The 19,645-nt window shown below is 39.0% G+C and overlaps 1 protein-coding gene and 1 non-coding gene across 10 annotated transcripts in view; one reads left to right on the top strand and one right to left on the bottom strand.

Annotated features, from left to right (window-relative positions):
• The window catches only part of SGMS1 (sphingomyelin synthase 1), a 297,172-nt gene that overhangs the window by 24,771 nt on the left and 252,756 nt on the right, over nt 1-19,645 (top strand). For all 9 annotated transcript variants that reach the window (XM_054690073.1, XM_054690074.1, XM_054690078.1 and 6 more), the window contains exon 2: nt 10,404-10,501. The gene's annotated coding sequence lies outside the window, so the exon portion shown is untranslated. The remainder of the gene's footprint in view (nt 1-10,403; nt 10,502-19,645) is intronic.
• Nucleotides 18,726-18,833, bottom strand: LOC119234943 (U6 spliceosomal RNA). Its single transcript, XR_005122718.1, has one exon. It is a non-coding gene; the product is annotated as a U6 spliceosomal RNA (small nuclear RNA).

Genomic DNA, 19,645 nt, shown 5'->3' with positions numbered 1-19,645 from the left:
GGCCCTGATACTGTGTAGCTTAAGACTGATTCCTTTTCTTAATTTGAACTGCCTGGTAGGGATTTTTTGAGAGAAAGGATGTCAGGTATTGGGAGCACCAGTATAATGAAGACAAAGCCAAGTCTTTTGACTCTTGGCAGAGATGAGTTTGGCTGCCTCTTCTGCCAGTCAACCAGCATTGGGCCCAGTAGGGTATTGAGCTAATTATCTGAGTTGTTTGAATCTTAATTTCTTGTCTGCAAAATGGGGATAATAATGGTTGTTGTCCAGGTTTGTTTCAGGATCATTTCTCTGAACCCCAGGTATGGAGTAAATGGTAATGGTTATTATTTGGGGCTTCTTCTCAGTGCAACAATGATTTAGAAAGTGGTTATGTTTTTCTTATTTATTTTATCATTTACCATTACAGAGGGTAAGGAGGTAGAAATGAGAAATGTAGGCTGACCGAAAACCTCATTTTATTGTTTGCTTGAATTTGTCTAAACTTGTTCATATCCATCTTTTTTCCTGATTGCTTTTTTGGCTGTGGAACACGATGTTAAAAACAAAATAGATTACAATAAAATTTCTCTATCGAGAAACTTTGGAAATGAGTCATTCTGACTAGCCAGTTCTTTCCTTAGGGACTAGAGACTTTATTTTTTCTCATTTTAAAATATTTTTATTGGGGACCTCCCCTGGTGGTGCAGTGGTTGAGCGCTGGGCTGCGAGGCTGCCCGCAGCTTCTGCAGCTCCGGTTCGTTCCCTGGCCGCCGGCGAGGGTCCCACCAAAAAAAAAAAAAAAAAAAAAATTATGAAAATACTTTAAAGGTTTGCAAATATAGCACATTATTTCATGAACATATATGCCCAGCCCCCAGTTGTATCACATATTTTGATGTGTTTTGATGTATATTATTATTTTTAAACAGTGATATCATCTTCACAGAACTTTAAGTTCAAGTGCTTGGCTGTCAGGTTCATTGCTCTCTCATGTCTAGGACTGTGCTTGATGAGTAACAGGCTCCAAATAAACACTGTGTAAACTTCTCCAGTAGTATTACCCTTCCTAAACCACATAGAGCCTGTGAGGAGAGAAATATCCTGATAGATTCAGCCACTGAAACAAATGTGACTTAAATAAGGGCTGCCCTCAAGAAGCTTTTTAATGCCATGATGTAGGGCAGGAATGTCAGACCTTCATTTAGCATGCTATGCTTTTCTATTAAGGGCCTAGTGCTCTCTGCTACATATAATAGGGGCTCCGTAGTCTTGTTCTCTGGCCACTTTCCCTTTCCCTAAGTGTCCAAGCAAACCTGAGCTCTACCTACTTTCAATCCCTAGGAACATTGTTCCCATTTCTGAGCTCTGGATCTACTTTCCAGGGGCTAAAATGTCCTGCCCCCATCCCTCTCTGTTTCCTCAAGTGCATTCTGAAGGCTACTTCTAACCACTGGCTACTCTGGGGCTCTGCAAATGTAGGGAGATGTTCTGATTTTTATGGGAGCTATTTCTGAATCCGTTTGCCCTACTGCAATTGACCCTTGAACAACACAGGGTTAGGTGTGCTGACCCCTGTGTAGTCAGTAATCACATACAACTTTTGGCTCCCCCAAAACTTTACTATTAACCTGCTGTTGACTGAAGCCTTACCGATAACTATTGAATCAATGCATATCTTGCGTGTTATGTATCTTACAGTCTTAAAACCAAGTAAACTAGAGAAAAGAAAATGTTACTAAGAAAATAGGAGGATCATCACAAAGGTCTTCATCCTCAGCGTCTTGGAGTTGAATAGACTGAGGAAGAAGAGAAGTGGCTAGAAAAAAATATGAATATAAGTGGACCAGCTCACAAACATGTGTTTTTAAAGGATCAACTGTGCTTTTTTAAATCTTCCTGAAACCGTGAGGCTTAGGCAGCACTCATTCTTTTTCACTACTGTTTTGTCTGTATCAATTTCAGCATCTGCTCAACAGCCAGCTGTGATGGGAGAGAAGCATATGGTGGACCTCAAAGAGGCAGTTGGGATGTGACTATGTGTTTGTATTTGAAATACATTCCCTTCCCTCCAATACAGGGTAGCAGTAATGATACCTTGCATTTGTCTTTTTTATTTGTAGTCTCTGTTCTCCACAGACATGCTGTATTCTAGAACTGGACACTGGTAGCCTGAGTGCTAGGTGGAAGCATGTGATTGTCCCCTTTTTGTAGATGCAGAAAAGGGAGGTAAGAAGTGAAGAAATCTGCCCAAAGTGAGTGAGTTTGTGGTGGTGGAAGAGATCAGACTTTGATCTGACATCTTCTGCTCTTTCCTCTTTCATAACCAGCAGAACAGATGACATCAGATCGAGTTTCATGTTTAATCATCTAAGAGGAAAATTGATGAAAGACATGGTGTTGGAAAAGTTTTCTATCACTTTGCTTGTGGCTGTGTTAACTGTTAATTTTCCTAATTGTCCATCAGTTCTAGTTAAGTGTGCTAAGTGGTATTGTTAGGGGGAAAGGATGTCCTGAGCAAATTCCATACAGCTCTTTGGATGCTACCACCACTCCATCAAGACACTGGGAACTACAAATCCCATGATCCCCAAAGGGAAGTTGTGAGGACCTAAGGGCAGAGTTAAACAGCCATTTTCTCTGTTTGTAAATGAAACCAGCCATGTTAGTGGGGTCTCAGGCACTTGGCTCGTGCTCTTGACCAGGCAGGTTTGGTCTCGGCAGGTCATTTGGGATTCCAGGTCTGTGGAAAGGATAGGACGCATTTAAGAATATATCTCCCTGTTTTCTCCCTGAGTTGTACATTTCCTCATTTCCCCTTCCCTTGTAAATAGACCTTTGTTAACCTTTAATGTGTGCCTGCAGCTTAAGTCCCCTTTAAGCGCATGGGTGAGGACCCACAGTCAGGCAACCCATTTTATGTTGGGGTTGCCCTGTAACAGTATGTCTCTGGGTTCATGTGGCTAAAATAAAATAAATGTGTTATGGGTTGTATGATGGACATATATGAAGTTTGTTAATTTCAGTTGGTTAGTTTGGGAATAATGACTTCAAACTTTCCCCCCTTGCTTCACAAATTAGTAAAATGACAATAAACTCTTTGTCTTTTTAAGTTGTATTATTTATATTTTATTAATGAAGTAGTTTCTTCCATTTTGGAGTCCTTGCATAAGCCTATATAGGACTAGAAAATGGCTCACAGCACTTAATACACATATTCTTAATTTCTTTATTTAAAAAATTTGCAGCCTCTAAAGTGGACTGTTACAGGAAAACTGTACATCTATGTTTTATTAAATCCTAGTCTCCTAACAGCAAAGATAATGGTAGATGAAAATACAATCACAAAACAATTAGGACACAACCAACATGTACTCAGACAGCATACAGATTTTGGATGGTAATCTTTTTGTTATTTTTTTTTTCCACATTTGCTTGTTCTGTTGATCTCTTGAAAATCTGTATAGTTTTGTATTTTATCAGTCCTCATTCTTGACTATTTCAGCATTTGATCCTTGATTTTTTCTAGCCCTGGTAGTTCCCTGTTCCCACAAAACCTCTTTTCTTGGTTTTTGTTATGCAAGAAAGTAGCATTCTGAGTCTCTTCCCCTCTGTTCTCTGCCCTTGGCTACTTCCACTACCATCAGGCTGCCATCCATCCATCCACATCAGTGGTTTCCATTTAATTTTGTTTCCTGCTGGCATTTGTGTGGATGGATAGCCATTTTTCTGTAGCTGGCAATTTCTACTTATTTGTCTTGCTGTCTTTTCCTGTCTCAAATAGCTTGAAAACAAATTGATCTCACGATGTTTGTAGTCCGAAAGGGCCTTCATGATCTTTTTCGTCATTGTCTCATTTTAGAATTAGGTAAATGAAGGCTAGGGGAGGTGATGTGCTTGTATTATTTCTTAGTATTCGGTCAAGTCGCACTTAGACCATGACACCTCCCAGCCTCTTTTGACTGCTGCACAGCTGACTCCTAATGGTCTACTTGGCAAGGAACTTCAGAGCTATTTGACCCTTTTTTGTTCCTTATTTTCCCACAAAGCAAATGTCATAAATCCAGACATTTACTAAGACCTACAATTCTTTCTATGATTTAAAATGTTTATTCTTTAGTAATTTTTAAAATTGCCATAAGTGATATTCACTTTTTTGGGGGATATTGTTCTATAACTTTTAATACATGCATTGATTCATGTAATCATCATAACAAACAACATCAGCCCTAAAATCCCCTGATGCTGCCTTTATGGTGAAACCCTCTTCCTATCCCTCTTGCCATGGCTAATCTGGTCTTTGATAGTTTAAGTGGGGTTATATAGACTTGAACCTTTTGAGACTAGGTTCTTTTGTTTAGATTTGAGACTTGTCCATGTTATTGTGTGTATCAACAATTCATTCATTTTTATTACTAGGTAGTACTATGAGTATATCCATTTGTTTACCCTTTCACCCCTTGCATTTCCATCAGCAAGGTGAGTGTCCCTAGTTTCTCTGCCTCTTTGTCAGTATTTGATATTTCCAGTTAAAAACATTTAGTCATTCTAATAAATATGTAGTGGTATTTCACTGTGATTTTAATTTACATTTCTCTAATGATTAATGATGTTAAACATTCATGTGCTTTTTTACTATTCCTCTGTCTATTACATATATTTGTATATCTTCTGTTCATTAGATGTTGTTATACCCAATATTATACCTTAACCCTATTCCAGGTGTTTAATATTGCCTGGTTTTTTATATTAACATAGTTACACCTAACCCATTGTATTCCAGAGGTCAAAAGCCTGAGCTGGGTACTTTGTATACTTAATCTCATTTATTTTTACAAAAATCCTTGTGCTATTATGGCATTTTCTATTTTTTTTTAAGATTATTTATTTATTTATTTATACATACATACATACAAGCACTGGGTACAGTCAGAAGCACGGAAGAGTGAGAGAATTCACCAGAGCCAGAGCGGGGAGCAGAGCAGGCAGATGGACCGAGGTACACTGCTGAGGGGAGCAGCGGGCGGCAGGAGAGGTCTGCGCGCCATGCGGGACCCTCCTCTGGTGGCCGGGGAGCAGCTGGTGATTGAACCAGTGCCGCAGAGGCTGCAGGCAGCTTTGCAACCCAGCGCTCAACCGCTGTGCCACCGGGGAGGCCCTGGCATTTTCTATTTTTATGGAGAAGTAAAGACCCTATGTTCCATGTTCAAAAGATATTTATGCTATGAGCCATTTATTAAATGCCCATTTACTAATTTTTTAAGCATCTGGATTAATTTGTAAAATCTATTAAATAGGGGTCTTTGTTAAAATATTTTCTCTCAGGGCTGTTGAATGAGGGTTTTAAGGAAGATTATAGGAACATGCTCAGGAGAAGGTCTGGCCCATGGTGTATATAATGTAGAAACATTGCTAATGGCTGCTTCTGTCTTCTTCAGACACCTCATACCACACCGAGGCAGTTCTGCCCCTCGCTGGCTAATTGGTGGAGAAATGCCCCTTAGTGGGCTTTCACCTTTATTCTGGATCAAATACCAGAACTGACTGGAAATTCAGTCTTCTAGGAAACGTGGTTCTCTGTCTCCTCTTTGTAGCTCTCTCATAGATTGCATGAATTGGTTAAGATGGGATTGGACTAATTTTGCAAAGCCCTCTCACAGTGCTGCAGTTGCTGCTTCTCCCTCATCTTTTCTCTAACTGCAAAAAGGACTAGAAACCATGGAGATAGCTGGTAGCTAACCTAGGTATTCTGTTATCAAGTTCACATTTCATACTTTAGATCTGGCAGAGGGGGTACTAAGGAGCAACCCCATGTGTGTGTAGCATTGGCTAGAATTTTTCAGTTTGTTATTGACTAATTGTTTAATCAAGTTTTTTTTTTTTTTTTAATTGGCTAGACAATTTGGGATGATTTCCAGGAAACTGGAAATACTTTGAAAAAATGTTGCTATTAGAAATGAATGTTTTAAGATGTTCCAAAGTCAGTAACAGAAAAATTAAATGAATCAGATGTTTTACCTTGAGTTCATTCCAGCTCCAGTGTTTATGTAAAGAATGTCTTAACTTTTACTGATACCATGAATAGTTGATCTGGCTGGCAAGGTTATTCTGTTTAGGATAGGACAGGAAGAGGAATCACAATATTAGTGAAAAAAATTCTTGCTACAAAGATGGCCTTTTACAACTTATTAAGTCATCCTTTATGGAATATTGAGATTTTCTAAATGGAAGCAAGCGTAGGGTTAAAATTTGCTCTCTGCTTTTTTCCTCTTAGATAGCTAGGATTATGTTTTTCACTTAATCCTTTCATTGTTGAAGCATGCATCTGATCTTACTATGTACCAGGTCTGAATGTGTTAGTCTCTTTAATCCTTACAGCAACCATTTGAAATAAATGGTATCCCCATTTCACAGATGCAAACTTTGTGTGGAGAGGCCATTTGATCTGTCCCATATAATGAAATAAGGAGATTGTGTTGAGCCCTGTTTTCCTGACTCTGCCCTCTGCTCTTCTGGGCACCCACTGTGCCTCAGTCTGCCTGTCTTGGAGACCTGGCAGCTGCTGCCTGCTGCCCACCACGAACCAGCTCACTGCTATCAACATGGCATGTGTTTCCTTCATGCAGGCTGTTTCAGGGACCTAAAGTCAACACTTGTGTACCATAAACCCTGGGATTAGGTTGTTTAATTTTGTTCAAAGGGCCTATTGTGGGAAGAAGATGAACTTTGAATTTAGAGACAGATTTCAAGTAGTTACCTCTGCCATTTTATGTTATTGCCTGTGTGCGTTTGGCCAAACTGCTAATCCCCTAGAGTTGAAGTTTCTTCCTCCATATAATGGGAATAATCTGTGCCTGATAAAGAGGTGGGGGGAATTAGAAATAATACAAAAGTGCACTTAGCAAGTGTTTGGCATATTTTAGGTGTTTAACAATTGGTAGCTACTGTCATTGTTACTATTGCAAGGCCATCTGACTGACTTGGGGGACTGAGGAATCTGCCCAGAGTGGTGGTTAAGAACATGGCCCCAGGAGTAAACTGCCTGAGTTCAAGTCCTTCTACTACTTGTCAGCTGTGTGAGTGTACACTACTGAATTTTTTTTTGCTTGTTTTTTCCTCCATCTATAAGATAGTTGTAATAATAGTTTCCCTCTTAGAAAGATAAATGATTATGAACAGATAAATGTGAACTATTGAGAGGTTGAGTTGAAAATGACCTCTTTTTGGTCACCTATTCCTGTCGTTTCTTTCAATAATATGACATGAGCTTCAAAATTTAAAGTTACATTTCTTCCCAAATTGAAAGAATTTCTTATATTTAGTATTTAATGCCAACAGAAATATTTGATATCATGTTTTTAATAAACATACAGGTTAAATTATAAAAATTACTGTTGTTGAATGAACTAAAAATTCTTTTCAAAGAACATCTTTTTTGTATACAGAATACCTAAGTGTTCTTTGTAGAATTAGTACACATAAATTCATATATAGTGAATTATAGCCTCATAGGTGAAAAAAAAAAAACAAACCTCTAAGAACCAAACAACCACCATTTCTTAGAATTGATGAGACTCTCCTGCTTTAATCTTGAAATTTGTGGGTTGCATGAGGCTTAATTTTTTTTTCTTTTTAAAAGGACAGCAGTAAGATGGGGCAATAGATGTATGTGCTTTCACCAGAAGGAAAACGGTCCATGAATTTAACATAGGTCTAGAAATCCACTCGTGGGCAGTGTGTGGGGCTGGCTGGGTCTGCATCATTATTCCCAAATCTGTACTGATGTCCTGTGACTAATATGTTCCAGCTGCCCGGGTCACTACTTTGGAGTACTATTTATTTGCAGTAGTGATGCTGCAAATAGGAAAAGCTTTCCCTTTTGTTGGTTGAAAGCTTTGCTGGTAATTAGCAAAACAAGCATGCCTCTTATTTGGAGAGAGACTGGAAAGGCAACTAAAGAGTCAATTGTACACAACCACTTTGGAAAACAATTTGGCATTAGTTGGAAGAGTTGAACATGTGCACTCCAAAGACCAGCTCTCCTTTTCTAGGTGAATACCCTGGAGAAATTCTTGCTTGTGCACTAGGGGACGAGCACTAGAATGTAAATGGCATCATTATTCGTGATAGCAAAAAATGAAAAAAATCCCCAGATCATCCTCAGCAGTAGAATAGAGCAGGAAATTGTGGGTTTGTTCACACAACGAGAATTATACAGTGATGAAAAATCAACTACAGTCAACATAGTTATATCTCAACATCAAAATGTTAGGAGACATAGCTTAGAAGAATACATATTGTCTGGTTTTATTTATATTAGGCTTAAAACCAGGCAAAATGCAACAACATATTGAGAATAGGTATGTGGTAAAATCGCGAAGAGGAAGAAAGGAATAATAATTGACACAAAATTTAGCTGAGTGCTTTTCAAAGGTGGGGCAAGGAAATGGAGGGGGAGGTGCAGTCAGGAAGAGGCATACTTGGCAACCAAAAAGACAGAAATCTAACAGCATTAGTATTAGGTACATGGCATTTATTTCATTATTCTTCAAGTGGACATATGTTATTGTATCAGTTACCACCATGTGACAGATTACCTCAAAACTTAGAGCACCTTAAAACCCTGATAAACATTTACTATCTCGCACGGTTCTGTGTGGGTCAGGAAACCCAGAGCAGTGTGACTGGGTGGCTTTCACTGGAGTCTCTCATGGCTTCTCAGTCAAGATGTCAACAGAAGCCACATCATTGAAGGCCTGACTCAGTCTGGCAGTCTGCTTGTAAGAGGGCTTACACTGAAGGCTGATTCGAGGCCTCAGCTCCTCGCCATGCAGGCCTCTCTGTAGGGTGTTGAGTGTGCTTGGAACTTGGTAGCCGCTTTCCTCCCGGGACAGTGAAGAGGCAGCTTCTCTTTATATCTAGCCTTTAAAGTCATCCACCATTTCCCCAGTGTTGTGCTGGTACCCACGCCAGCCCTGCTCTGGGAGAGTGTGAATGCCCAAGGGGAGGGGTCACAGGGTACATTTTGGAGACTGGCTACTATGGTTAAGCATGTTTTAACATAATACATTTCATGATAAACATTTTTTGGAGACTAAATTTTTTGTGCACTTATTTTTATTAGTGATGATTCAAGCATCCGTTTAAATGAAAATGACTGTAAATGCTGAATGTGTTGCCTACCAATCAGCATGGGGCTGAAGTTAGTGGTATAAAATCTGGTAACTGTGGGGTACCAGCCTGCCTGACAGGATTGCCCATGTGGCAGGGGAGTGGGTGCAAGGGCAGGATGTGAGGTGTGGAGATGGGGTTAATAGTACCAGACTTCATTCAGCCTGCCCGAAATCTGGTGGAGCTCTGGGATTCCTCACTTTCAAGAGAATTCTCTAGAGTGAGGACTGTGTGTGTGTGTGTGTGTGTGTGTGTGTGTGTGTGTGTGTGTGTGTATTTGTTTGTAGAGACAAAGTTGGAAATACATTAAGGGTCATTTGTTTCAAAGGGAAGTATAATTGCTAATAGTAATTATAATTGGTGCTCATAATTGCAGTATTAATGATACTATTTAGAATGATTGTTAATATATATTCTCAGAGAACAAGCAGCAGTGCACCCCCATCCCTCCATGGCATGGAATTTGGTTTATCGGAGAGCACCATGTCAGCTGTCTGTGGAGAGAGAAGCGTGCAGCCCGTATGATGAGGCAAGCCCTGAGCTTGGGGTCAGAAGACTTCAGTAGGAGTTTCGTCTCTGGTGTTTTCTAGTTGAATGTCCTTGGCATTTGTCATCTCTGACATTTAGCTGCCCCCTCTGGAAAGTGGAATCAGAAAATTCTGCTTATATCACAGGGCTGTGGGAAGATCAAATGTAATGGATAAGACCAAGATGTAAGGTGTGGTGTGGGCTGTATGAATATGACTTGCAGGTTGTGTGCCGCTTGGCACTTGAGGATGTACTGTAGTTTGAGTGAGGTAGTAGATGGGGTATGCAGACCTTTTCTTGTAAGGACTCCAGGATGACCAACAATTCTAGTCTGGTCTTAAGAGTATACATGGATGACTTCTAAGTATCCTCTCAGATCCAAAATCAGAGTGAAGCTTAGGCCCTTGATGCTCTAGTTTTTGTTTCTGTGGAAGTTGCCTTATGCCACTGCCTTGACATCCATGTGAATTAAAAGAAACTTACTGAGGAATTCTGGTGTTGCCGAAGTTTCTGGAGAGGGTCAGGCTAGCAGTTGTTACCTACATTTAGTATGTGATGGGATCGATTTCTTTCTTTTTTAACTTTTTCCCCTGCTTAAAAACAAATAGGTACAGTAGTATTTTAACCCAGAGGCTTGCATCTATTAAGAACATTTGTTCAACTAAGAGAGCATTAGCGTAATAAAAATCCTTGGTGATAACATGTTGTTTTGCTTATTCTTGCAGGGCGAGAGCAGCATGAATGGTCCCTGAATGTGCCTTTGGGCATTTATTTAGCCATTCATTTTTGATTAGGAGAAAGAAGACAGCCTTCTACTTGAATGGTGAGTAAAGATTTTTACGTGACTTTTATACAAAATTTTTCACATACATAGAAAAGGGCAAAGAATATACAGCGAATTCCTGTGTATTCACTACCTACACTTAATAGTCTTTGCCTTTGCCACATTGTGTGTGTGTGTATGTGTAGGTTTGTAGATTTTTCTGCTGAAGCATATGAAAATAAGTTGTAGACATCATGACATTTTAATCCTAAATTCTTAGAGAATCAGTTCATAAGACAAACATATCGTCTCTGTAGAGGTGATTTAGAATATTCATAAACTATGTGACATAGAATCACTGAATTAAACCATTATGATTTCCTATTAAAAGGTATAATTTTTGTTTTATTATAATTTTTGCTTTTTAATTTATTTTTTAAAAGATTTATTTATGCATACAAGAACTGGGGTACAGGCTGGATGTGCAGAGGGTGAGAGGACGGGTGAGGCCGGAGATGTCTGCTACACCATGTGGGTAGCTCCCTGACTAGGGATCGAACTCATGCTGCAGAGACTGTGGATTGCTTCATAGTGCCATGCTTAACTCCTTGTGCCACAGGGAGGCTCCTAATTTTTGTTTTTTAAAAAGTGTTCATTGGTTTACAAGACTATGTAAGTTTCAGGAGTCTGAAACTTCCTCATATGTATATATACCATATTGCACAAGCCACTACAGTTCTAGTGTGATCTGCCATTATCTACTTGACTCCCACATCCATCTCTCTATCTCCTTTTCCCTTCCCCTCTGTTAATCACCACTTTTTCCTTAGTTATTTTTGTTGTGTTTTGTTGTTTTGCTTGCTTTGATTATTTATATTCCACACACGAGGAAAACCTGGTATTGGTATTTTACTTTCTGACTTATTTTGCTTAACATAATCACCTACAATTCTATTCATGGTGTTTTGTAAGGCAAAATTTCATCTCTCTAAATAGCTGAGTCATGTTCCATCACTTCTTTATGCAGTCATCCATTGATGGACGTTGAGGTTGTTCCATGTTGTGAATGCAGTGAACATAGATGTGTTACATATTGGTATTTCTGTATTCTTATTATAAATACATTGGAGTGGAATTCCTGGTTCACACTGTATTTCTATTTTTTGTTTTTTGAAGACTCTCTGCTGTTTTCCATAGAGGCTGCAAAAAGGTGTAATTTTGAATTTATGCTCTCTTCATAACTGATATAAAGTTAGATTTCAACAAATCTTAAACAATGGTTTATTTAATAGGCAGATCTGTAATAGATATTTGTTTTATATGAGGAATATCTGAATGTAAAGAAAAGGAATCCTATTCATGTGCTCTGGCTGAGAGGATTACTATGCTTTCTTCCTACCCTGTTATCTACCTGTCTGCCCCAAGGTGCTGATGCTTATTGTTAAGTCAGTGGGTCTTATTTCTGCTCTTGCCATCACCCTGTTCAGCATTCACAGTGGACCCGTCTCTGTGATCCATTGTAATCAAAGGTCTTAATTGATATTTTAATTTGAATTTGTAGGAGACTGTGAAAAGAGTAAGAGTTCCTCTGCCAATTTACTATATTAAATTCAATATTAGAGAAATTCAGAATGATTACCAGCCCCATAACTTGAATACTTGAATTGAAACTTTACATTAAATCTTAAGGTTGTGTTCAGCTATCATTGTAGTTGTGAATTATTATACACTATGGCCAGTTCCACAATCAGTTTTTATAAATCTGCACTTCTTACAGGTTGGCTGTCAGGCAGCTGCACACTGTTTCACATCCTAATCTCAGTTACATTTTATTTGTGATCTCTTCCCCAAGTGCTTCCTGATTATCTAGGCTTTCCTCCGTAGATGTTTGTGAACTTGAGCTGTCCATTTAGAGCATTATTTTAAGAGAAGTCTATTTAAGTGAGCCATTAAGGGCAGGGATAGTGCTATCATTTTTGATTTAGAAGAAGTTAGTGATGGCAGCAAAGTTTTTTTGAAAGTTCCTGGTATTCTGAAGGAACTGTAACTGGATTTATAGGTAGCACAGAATGATCTAATTTACTGTTTTTCTCTTTGGCTTTTGTCTGGTGATGCTTTGGAAGGATGTGGAGGAATGAGCAGGGCTCCACAGGACACCAAATGTTTTGAGAAATGGTCAAGACAAGGTGTGGAGCCCTGTAAGGGACCTTCACCTAGCTTTCTAGCCCTGGGCCACTTAGATATCAGGTAGTGTTGTTGTTGTTGTTTTTTTAACTTTCTGATGAAATGCAATAGGTATGCAGAAAATACACATATTGTAAAGGTATAGTTGATATAACTTCAAATTGAACATACCTATGTAATCAGCACCTGATCAAGAATGGAAGATGACTAATATAGCCTCATGTCTCCTTCCGGGCTCTGGACACAAACTACCTGCTCCATGGCTAACTGTTCTCTTGACTTCGAGCAGTATAAATTAATTTTGCCTGCTTTTCAGAGTGTGAGGGTGAGAGTGTGTAATGCAGATTGTACTATTTTGTGTCAAGCTTTTCTCACTCAACAGTATATTAGAGATCCCTCCATATTGTTGCATGCAGTTACAGTTTTCCATTTTCACTGCTACAAAGCATTGCATTGTGTGTAAATACAGCAGTTTATTCATTCTACTAGAGGAGGGTAATAATTTTGGGTTCACCTATCTAGGGCAGCCTCTGGCAGAAATGGGGATTAAACAAGGTTTTATCCTTACCATGGTTACAATCTCTGCTCAGCTTCTGCTGAGATGTGAAGGAGGAATTGAGACAGCGGGTAGAAGATTGAGACACAGCTGGGAGATGTGTGTGTGTGTGTGTGTGTGTGTGTGTGTGTTTCAATCCTGTATGATTCCTGCTGCTTTTCCTATGACTCACCATGTCCCTTTTCACTTTGTTCCCTGCTGGCATGTTTTATTCATCCTCTTTCATTACTCTCTACAGCTCCTCCAAGGAGACTGTGCAGAATACAGCAAAGAACAGACAATCAATGAGTATTTACAATTCATTAGGTATTGATATTAGGTGTTAGATGAAGGGCAAATAATTGATAGTTATGGGCTTACTCTTGTGTTATGCTTACTGATTCACAAATACAGATTTGGGACACCATCGGTGGACACCATTTACTCTGTAGAATTCAGCATGTAAATTCAAAGGCTTGCATGTGCCAGGCTAGTAACATGACAGAAATTAGTGAATGTTGCTCCCTAAGGAATGATGGACAATGTGGAGAATGAGTATACGTGCCCTGTCCAATTTTGACACAGCAAAATATGTCTCACTGAATTTAGCCAAGTCCACCAATTTCTGACTTCTAGGGAGAGGAGTGTTCATTCTAAGAAAGAGGTGCACATGAGGGCTTCCCCGGTGGCGCAGCAGTTGAGCGCTGGATTGCGAAGCTGCCCGTGGCCTCTGCCACGCCGGTTCGATCCCCGGCTGCTCCCCGGCCACCGGAGGAGGGTCCCACATGGCGCGTAGACCTCTCCTGCCGCCTGCTGCTCCCCTCAGCAGTGTACTTCGATCCTTCTGCCTGCTCTGTCTCTGGTGAATTCTCTCACCCTCCCGCACTTCTGACTGTACCCAGTGCATGTATAAACAAACAAACAAATAAATAAATAAAACATGCCTCTATTAAAAAAAAAAAAAAAAAAAGAAAGAGGTGCACATGAGATTTGCGTGTTTTTATGGCCAGGTTCTGTTTTTGTAAATAAAGTTTTATTCCAACACAGTTGTACTCATTTGCTTATGCGTTGTCTGTTACCTCTTTTGTGCTACAATAGCAGAGTTGAATTGTTGTGAAAGAGTCCAGGTTTGAATAGATATGACAGTGACCATTTGGGCCATAAAGCATAAAGTACTCACCATCTGGCCCTTAACAACATTTACCAACTTTCACTTTACTTCATAAAAGCAAGACAATAGTAATACTAATAGTAGTCCTACTGTCACGATAGTAATATGGGAACAATAACTTCTGTAATGACTGTAATAATAAAGATAACTTCTGTGGTGAGCCCATTAATTTTGGTCTTAATGCTTGTATTTATTCATTTATTTATCCAACTGATATTTACAGAGTGCCTGTTGGGCATAAAATGGTGATCTTCAGCTAGGATTATTGCCCTTGTTGACTTTACAAGATGCTCCTGTGAACTTGAAGTTCCATTCCAGGACTGTGCTTTCAAAACAAAAGTATAGTAGGAAATAGAATTACCAAATCCTCAAAATAAAACTAATTTGTCAGCTCTATTTATTTTACAAAATTTGGTAACATTCTATATGATATGATGATTACTTCAGTTTTGCGGTGTATGTAATGTGACATATAGAGAAATGATTATGGGCTTAAAGTCTAAATTATTTACTATTGGAGGGCAGCACATCTGGATAGGGCCAGCCAGCTTTGAAGTGCTTATCACAGCAAGCCATGTAGGCTGCTGATCTTAGCTACTTCAATAAAAAAATACTAAACTCCAACAGAAAGAACAGCATACCAAAGTAATAAAGTTTGGAATGCTGTTTAACAAATTAATCTCTTTCTGTTGGTGTGCTTATCTGTTTGCTTATTTGAGTCCTAAAGATTTGTTTCATAATAGGAGGCTATTGAAAGTAATGTAATGAACATAGAATATAGAAAAATATTTTCTATATTTCTCTGGTTCATAGTTTTTTGTTGATTTTGATTTTCACTTTCTTATAGTTATTCATTTTCCTGGTCCCTTATTTAAGTTATCTAGATTCCTGCTATGAGTGGGACCATCCGGTATTTTTCTTTTTCTTTCTGGCTTATTTCGCTGAGCATGATCCCTTCCAGCGCCATCCATGTTGCTGCAAATTGCATGTGTTTATCTTTTTTGAATGCTGAGTAATATTCCATGGTATATATGTACCACATCTTCTTGATCCAGTCATCTATTTTTGGGCATTTGGGCTGTTTCCAAAGCTTAGCTATTGTAAATAGTGCTGCTATAAACATAGGGGTGCAGGTATTCTTTGGAATTGATGTTTCTGTGTCCTTTGGGTAAATACCTAGGAGTGGAATTGCTGGATCATATGGAAGCTCTATGTTTAGTAGGTCCAGAAATCTCCACACAGTTCTCCATAGTGGTTGGACCAGTTTGCACTCCCACCAACAGTGCAGGAGAGTTCCTTTTTCTCCACACCCTCACCAACATTTGTTGTTGCTAGTTTTTTTAATATGTGCCATTCTCACTGGTGTAAGATGGTATCTCATGGTAGTTTTGATTTGCATTTCCCTCATTACAAGTGATGTTGAACATTTATTCATATGCCTGTTGGCCATTTGCATTTCTTCTTCAGAGAAGTTTCTTTTTAGCTCTTCTGCCCATTTTTTGACTGGATTATTTTCTTTGTTGTTGTTGAGTCTCATCAGCTCTGCGCAGATTTTTGTGATCAGTCCTTTATCATTAGTGTTGTGTGCAAAAATGTTCTCCCAGTTGGTGGGGTTTCTCTTTGTTTTCGTTATTGTCTCTTTTGCTGTGCAGAAGCTCTTTAATTTGATGTAGTCCCAGCTGTTTATCTTTGCCTTCACTATCACTGCTTTGGGTGATGTGTCTGTAAAGATGTCTTTGATGTGCAAATCACGTAGTGTTTCCCCTATATTTCCTTCTATGTATTTTATGGTTTCAGGTCTTATGTCTAGTTCTTTAATCCATTTTGAGTTGATTTTTGTGTATGGTGTGAGGTAGTGGTCAAGCTTCATTCTTTCGCATGTAGCAACCCAGTTTTCCCAGCACCATTTATTGAACAAACTTTCTTTGCTCCAATGCATATTCTTTGCTCCTTTGTCAAAGATTAGTTGACCATAAATCTGTGGGTTTATTTCTGGATTTTCTATTCGATTCCATTGGTCTGTATGTCTGTTCTTGTTCCAATACCATGCAGTTTTGATGATTATGGCTTTGTAGTATAGTTTGAAGTCTGGGAGTGTGATGCCTCCATTCCCTTCTTTTTTTTTCAGGAGAGCTTTGGTTATTCGGGGTTTTTTGTGATTCCATATGAATTTCATCAATAATTGTTCTATTTCTTTGAAGAATGACATTGAGATTTTGATTGGAATAGCATTGAATCTGTATATTGCTTTTGGTAGGATGGCCATTTTAATAATGTTTATTCTTCCAATCCATGAGCAGGGGATGTCTTTCCATTTCTTTGTGTCTTCTTCTATTTCTTTTAACAGTGTTTTATAGTTTTCTTTGTATAGGTCCTTTACCTCTTTTGTTAGATTTATTCCCAAATATTTAATTTTTTTTCGATAATAAAAGGAATAGTTTTTTTAATTTCTTCTTCTTCAGATTTATTGTTTGTGTATAGGAAGGCTACTGACTTTTGCGTGTTGATTTTGTATCCTGCCACTTTGCTGAACTGATTGATGAGTTGAATTAGTTTTTCTGTGGAGTTTTTGGGGTTCTCTATGTATATTATCATATCATCTGCAAATAGTGATAGTTTGAGTGAAATTTGCTTTTAATGTTGTTTTAACTCAGCTAGCATTTTCATGTTTGCTCAGCTGTGTTTTAAAGGCAGACACTTGGGTCCCTTTCTCAGTTACAGAGTGACCCCAGACAAATAAAATGGAAATGAAATGCAGTTGACGTGTATCAGTCATAGGTCCTTATGGCCATACTGTCTTCTTCCAGGCCAAGAGATCTTTTAGAAAATGAAAGTGGATGTTTGTTTGGATGTTGTAACAATAGTTAGCGGTGTTTAATATTTCGGAGATGTGAAAATGCATGCGGTCCTGGCAGTGTTTATACATTGCCTAGGAACCATCAGAAAGCAAATGGAATGCCATTTGCCACCTTCTGAGACAGTGATCTGGGTAACTGACGGTACTTTCCTGTGAAATCTAAAACTCTTGTGAGGATTTATCGGAAGAAATCACAGAGGAGGAATGAATACTTTCAATGAATGTGATTAAAATTCCATACTGGTTTGTTTTGTTGCTAAAACTAATAAAGTTAAAGTGTAGTCTTTTTTTCTCTGTGAGCAATAAATGCTATATTCATTAACACCATCTGCCTTTTGCATTTAAAATCTTTTTTAAAATTTAATCCTATCCTTCCTTTTTGTACTCATTTTTAGTTTGGATTTAGAGATAAGTGAAAAATGAGAATTGAGAAACTGAGATAAAATAAACAACACACTTGTTTTCCTTTATAAAGTTGGAAACTGTGGTGTCACTACTTTGGTTAAAAATGAACAGATTTTCTGAAACAAATCTGATGATAGCCCAAATCACTTGATCTGTGGCACTGGAAAAGCTAGATCTTCTGTTCTACATTATATGGGTTTCTCATGTCAAGAACGCCAGCCTCAAGAGCATTTAATTTGTCAAGGCTAGCTAGCTGAAATTTACTTAATCAGTCTCTCAAGTTTTATTTTCAAAGAGGGCAAAGTACTGAGATGCAGATGAATATAACTTGATAGATCAAAATGTGTTTTAATGATTCTCTTGGTTAGAAGTGAAAGAAAACCCAAATCAGACTGTTTGTAGTGAAAACATCTATTGACTCAGGTAATTGAAAGTATAGAGATGGATTTGACTTCAAGAAGGATTTGATATGGGGATCCAAATGATGATGTGAGGCTCTGTCTTGACTGCATGTTCTTGGGCCACAATTGGAGACCTCCAGCAGTTTCAGGCTCACATCGTTACAATGATCATCTATGATTCTGCCAGAATTAGCATACTGGTCACTAGCCTAACTCTGGCTCAGTCACAGTGGCTGTGGACATTGGCCAGTTGTGATTGCATTGCTCAGATCATGTGCTTTACTTAAGGGCCTGCGATCAGCAGGTTTTTAGCTGAAGCATTAATTGCTGACAGTAGGAGTGGTGCCCTTCAGAGGTATTTCAGAGTAGTTATTCGAGGGTCAGTGGGTGCTGGGAGGCAAGCATTGTCATCACCATCATCATTGTCATCATAATTCATGTATCTTCTTGTGGTTTGCAAAGCATGTCCAGATGTATTCTTTTGTATCTCTTTGGTGTATTCCTGAAGGAAGAGCTAGGAGGGCAGAATAAGAAGTGATTGAAAAACGTGGATCTGGGCCAGGCTACATGGTTTCAATTATGATGCAATCAGATTTTGACAGATTACCTTAATTTCTTTGTGCTCTGACTTCCTCAACTTTGCAATAGGGATAAAGGTATCTACATCATAGGCTTCTGGGGATGTTTAGATTAATAGACATTTGTAGGGCACTTAGAACAACGCCTAATGCATATTAGTTTCTTTAGTCTTTGTTATTGCCTTTAGTCTTTGTGAGGGGGCCATCCTAATCTTCTCTGTGCCATTCTAATTTTAGTATATGTGCTGTTGAAGTGAGCACTGCTGTTATTCTTTGGAATTGTTAGACAGGTGGGGATGCTGAAGTTCAGAGTTACATGGCTTATAAAGGTGGCACCGAATCAGTCAGGCCTCCCAACTTCTTCCCTGACTCCACACTTGTCTTTCTTCAAAAATTGATGAGTAGGGGCCTCCCTGGTGGCTCTGCGGTTGAGCGCTGGGTTGCGAAGCTGCCCGCAGCCTATGCGGTGCCGGTTCGATCCCCTGCTGCTCCCTGGCCACCAGAGGAGGGTCCCACATGGAGCGCAGACCTCTCCTGCCGCCCGCTGCTCCCCTTAGCAGTGTACTTCGGTCCTTCTGCCTGCTCTGCTCCCTGCTCTGGTGAATTCTCTCACCCTCCCGCACTTCTGACTGTACCCAGTGCTTGTATGTATAAACAAACAAACAAACAAACAAATAAATCTTTAAAAAAAAAAAAAGACTTTATTTAAAAAAAAAAAATTGATGAGTAGGAGGCCTGCTGTTTGGACCCTGAATGTGTAAGAAGGGCAGTGTTATTTATATTTTATTTGCAAGTTCATCTTTAGCTCCATATAACGGAGTAACACCCCCACCCCCTTCCCCTATATATTTAGGAAACATCACTGTGAAGAAATTCACATTTGGAGGGCACAAACTTGGGATAATTAACATGTCCGGGTTGATACTCACCTTGTAAATGTCTGCTGGTCATTTAATCAGACAGTGTGTTCTTATCTTTATAGGAAACTTAGACTTTTATGGTTGGACTATGATTTGAATCTACCACTATGTGGTAAGGTTGTTATTTCTGACCGTGAGAAGCTTGGGCCACCC

The sequence above is a fragment of the Talpa occidentalis genome, unplaced genomic scaffold, assembly GCF_014898055.3.
Source record: "Talpa occidentalis isolate TD23 unplaced genomic scaffold, MPIMG_talOcc4v2.1 talOcc4.8, whole genome shotgun sequence".
NCBI classification, from domain to species: Eukaryota; Metazoa; Chordata; class Mammalia; order Eulipotyphla; family Talpidae; genus Talpa; species Talpa occidentalis.
The sequence above is the reverse complement of the archived record's forward strand: the minus strand, read 5'-3'. Positions and strand labels throughout refer to the sequence as shown.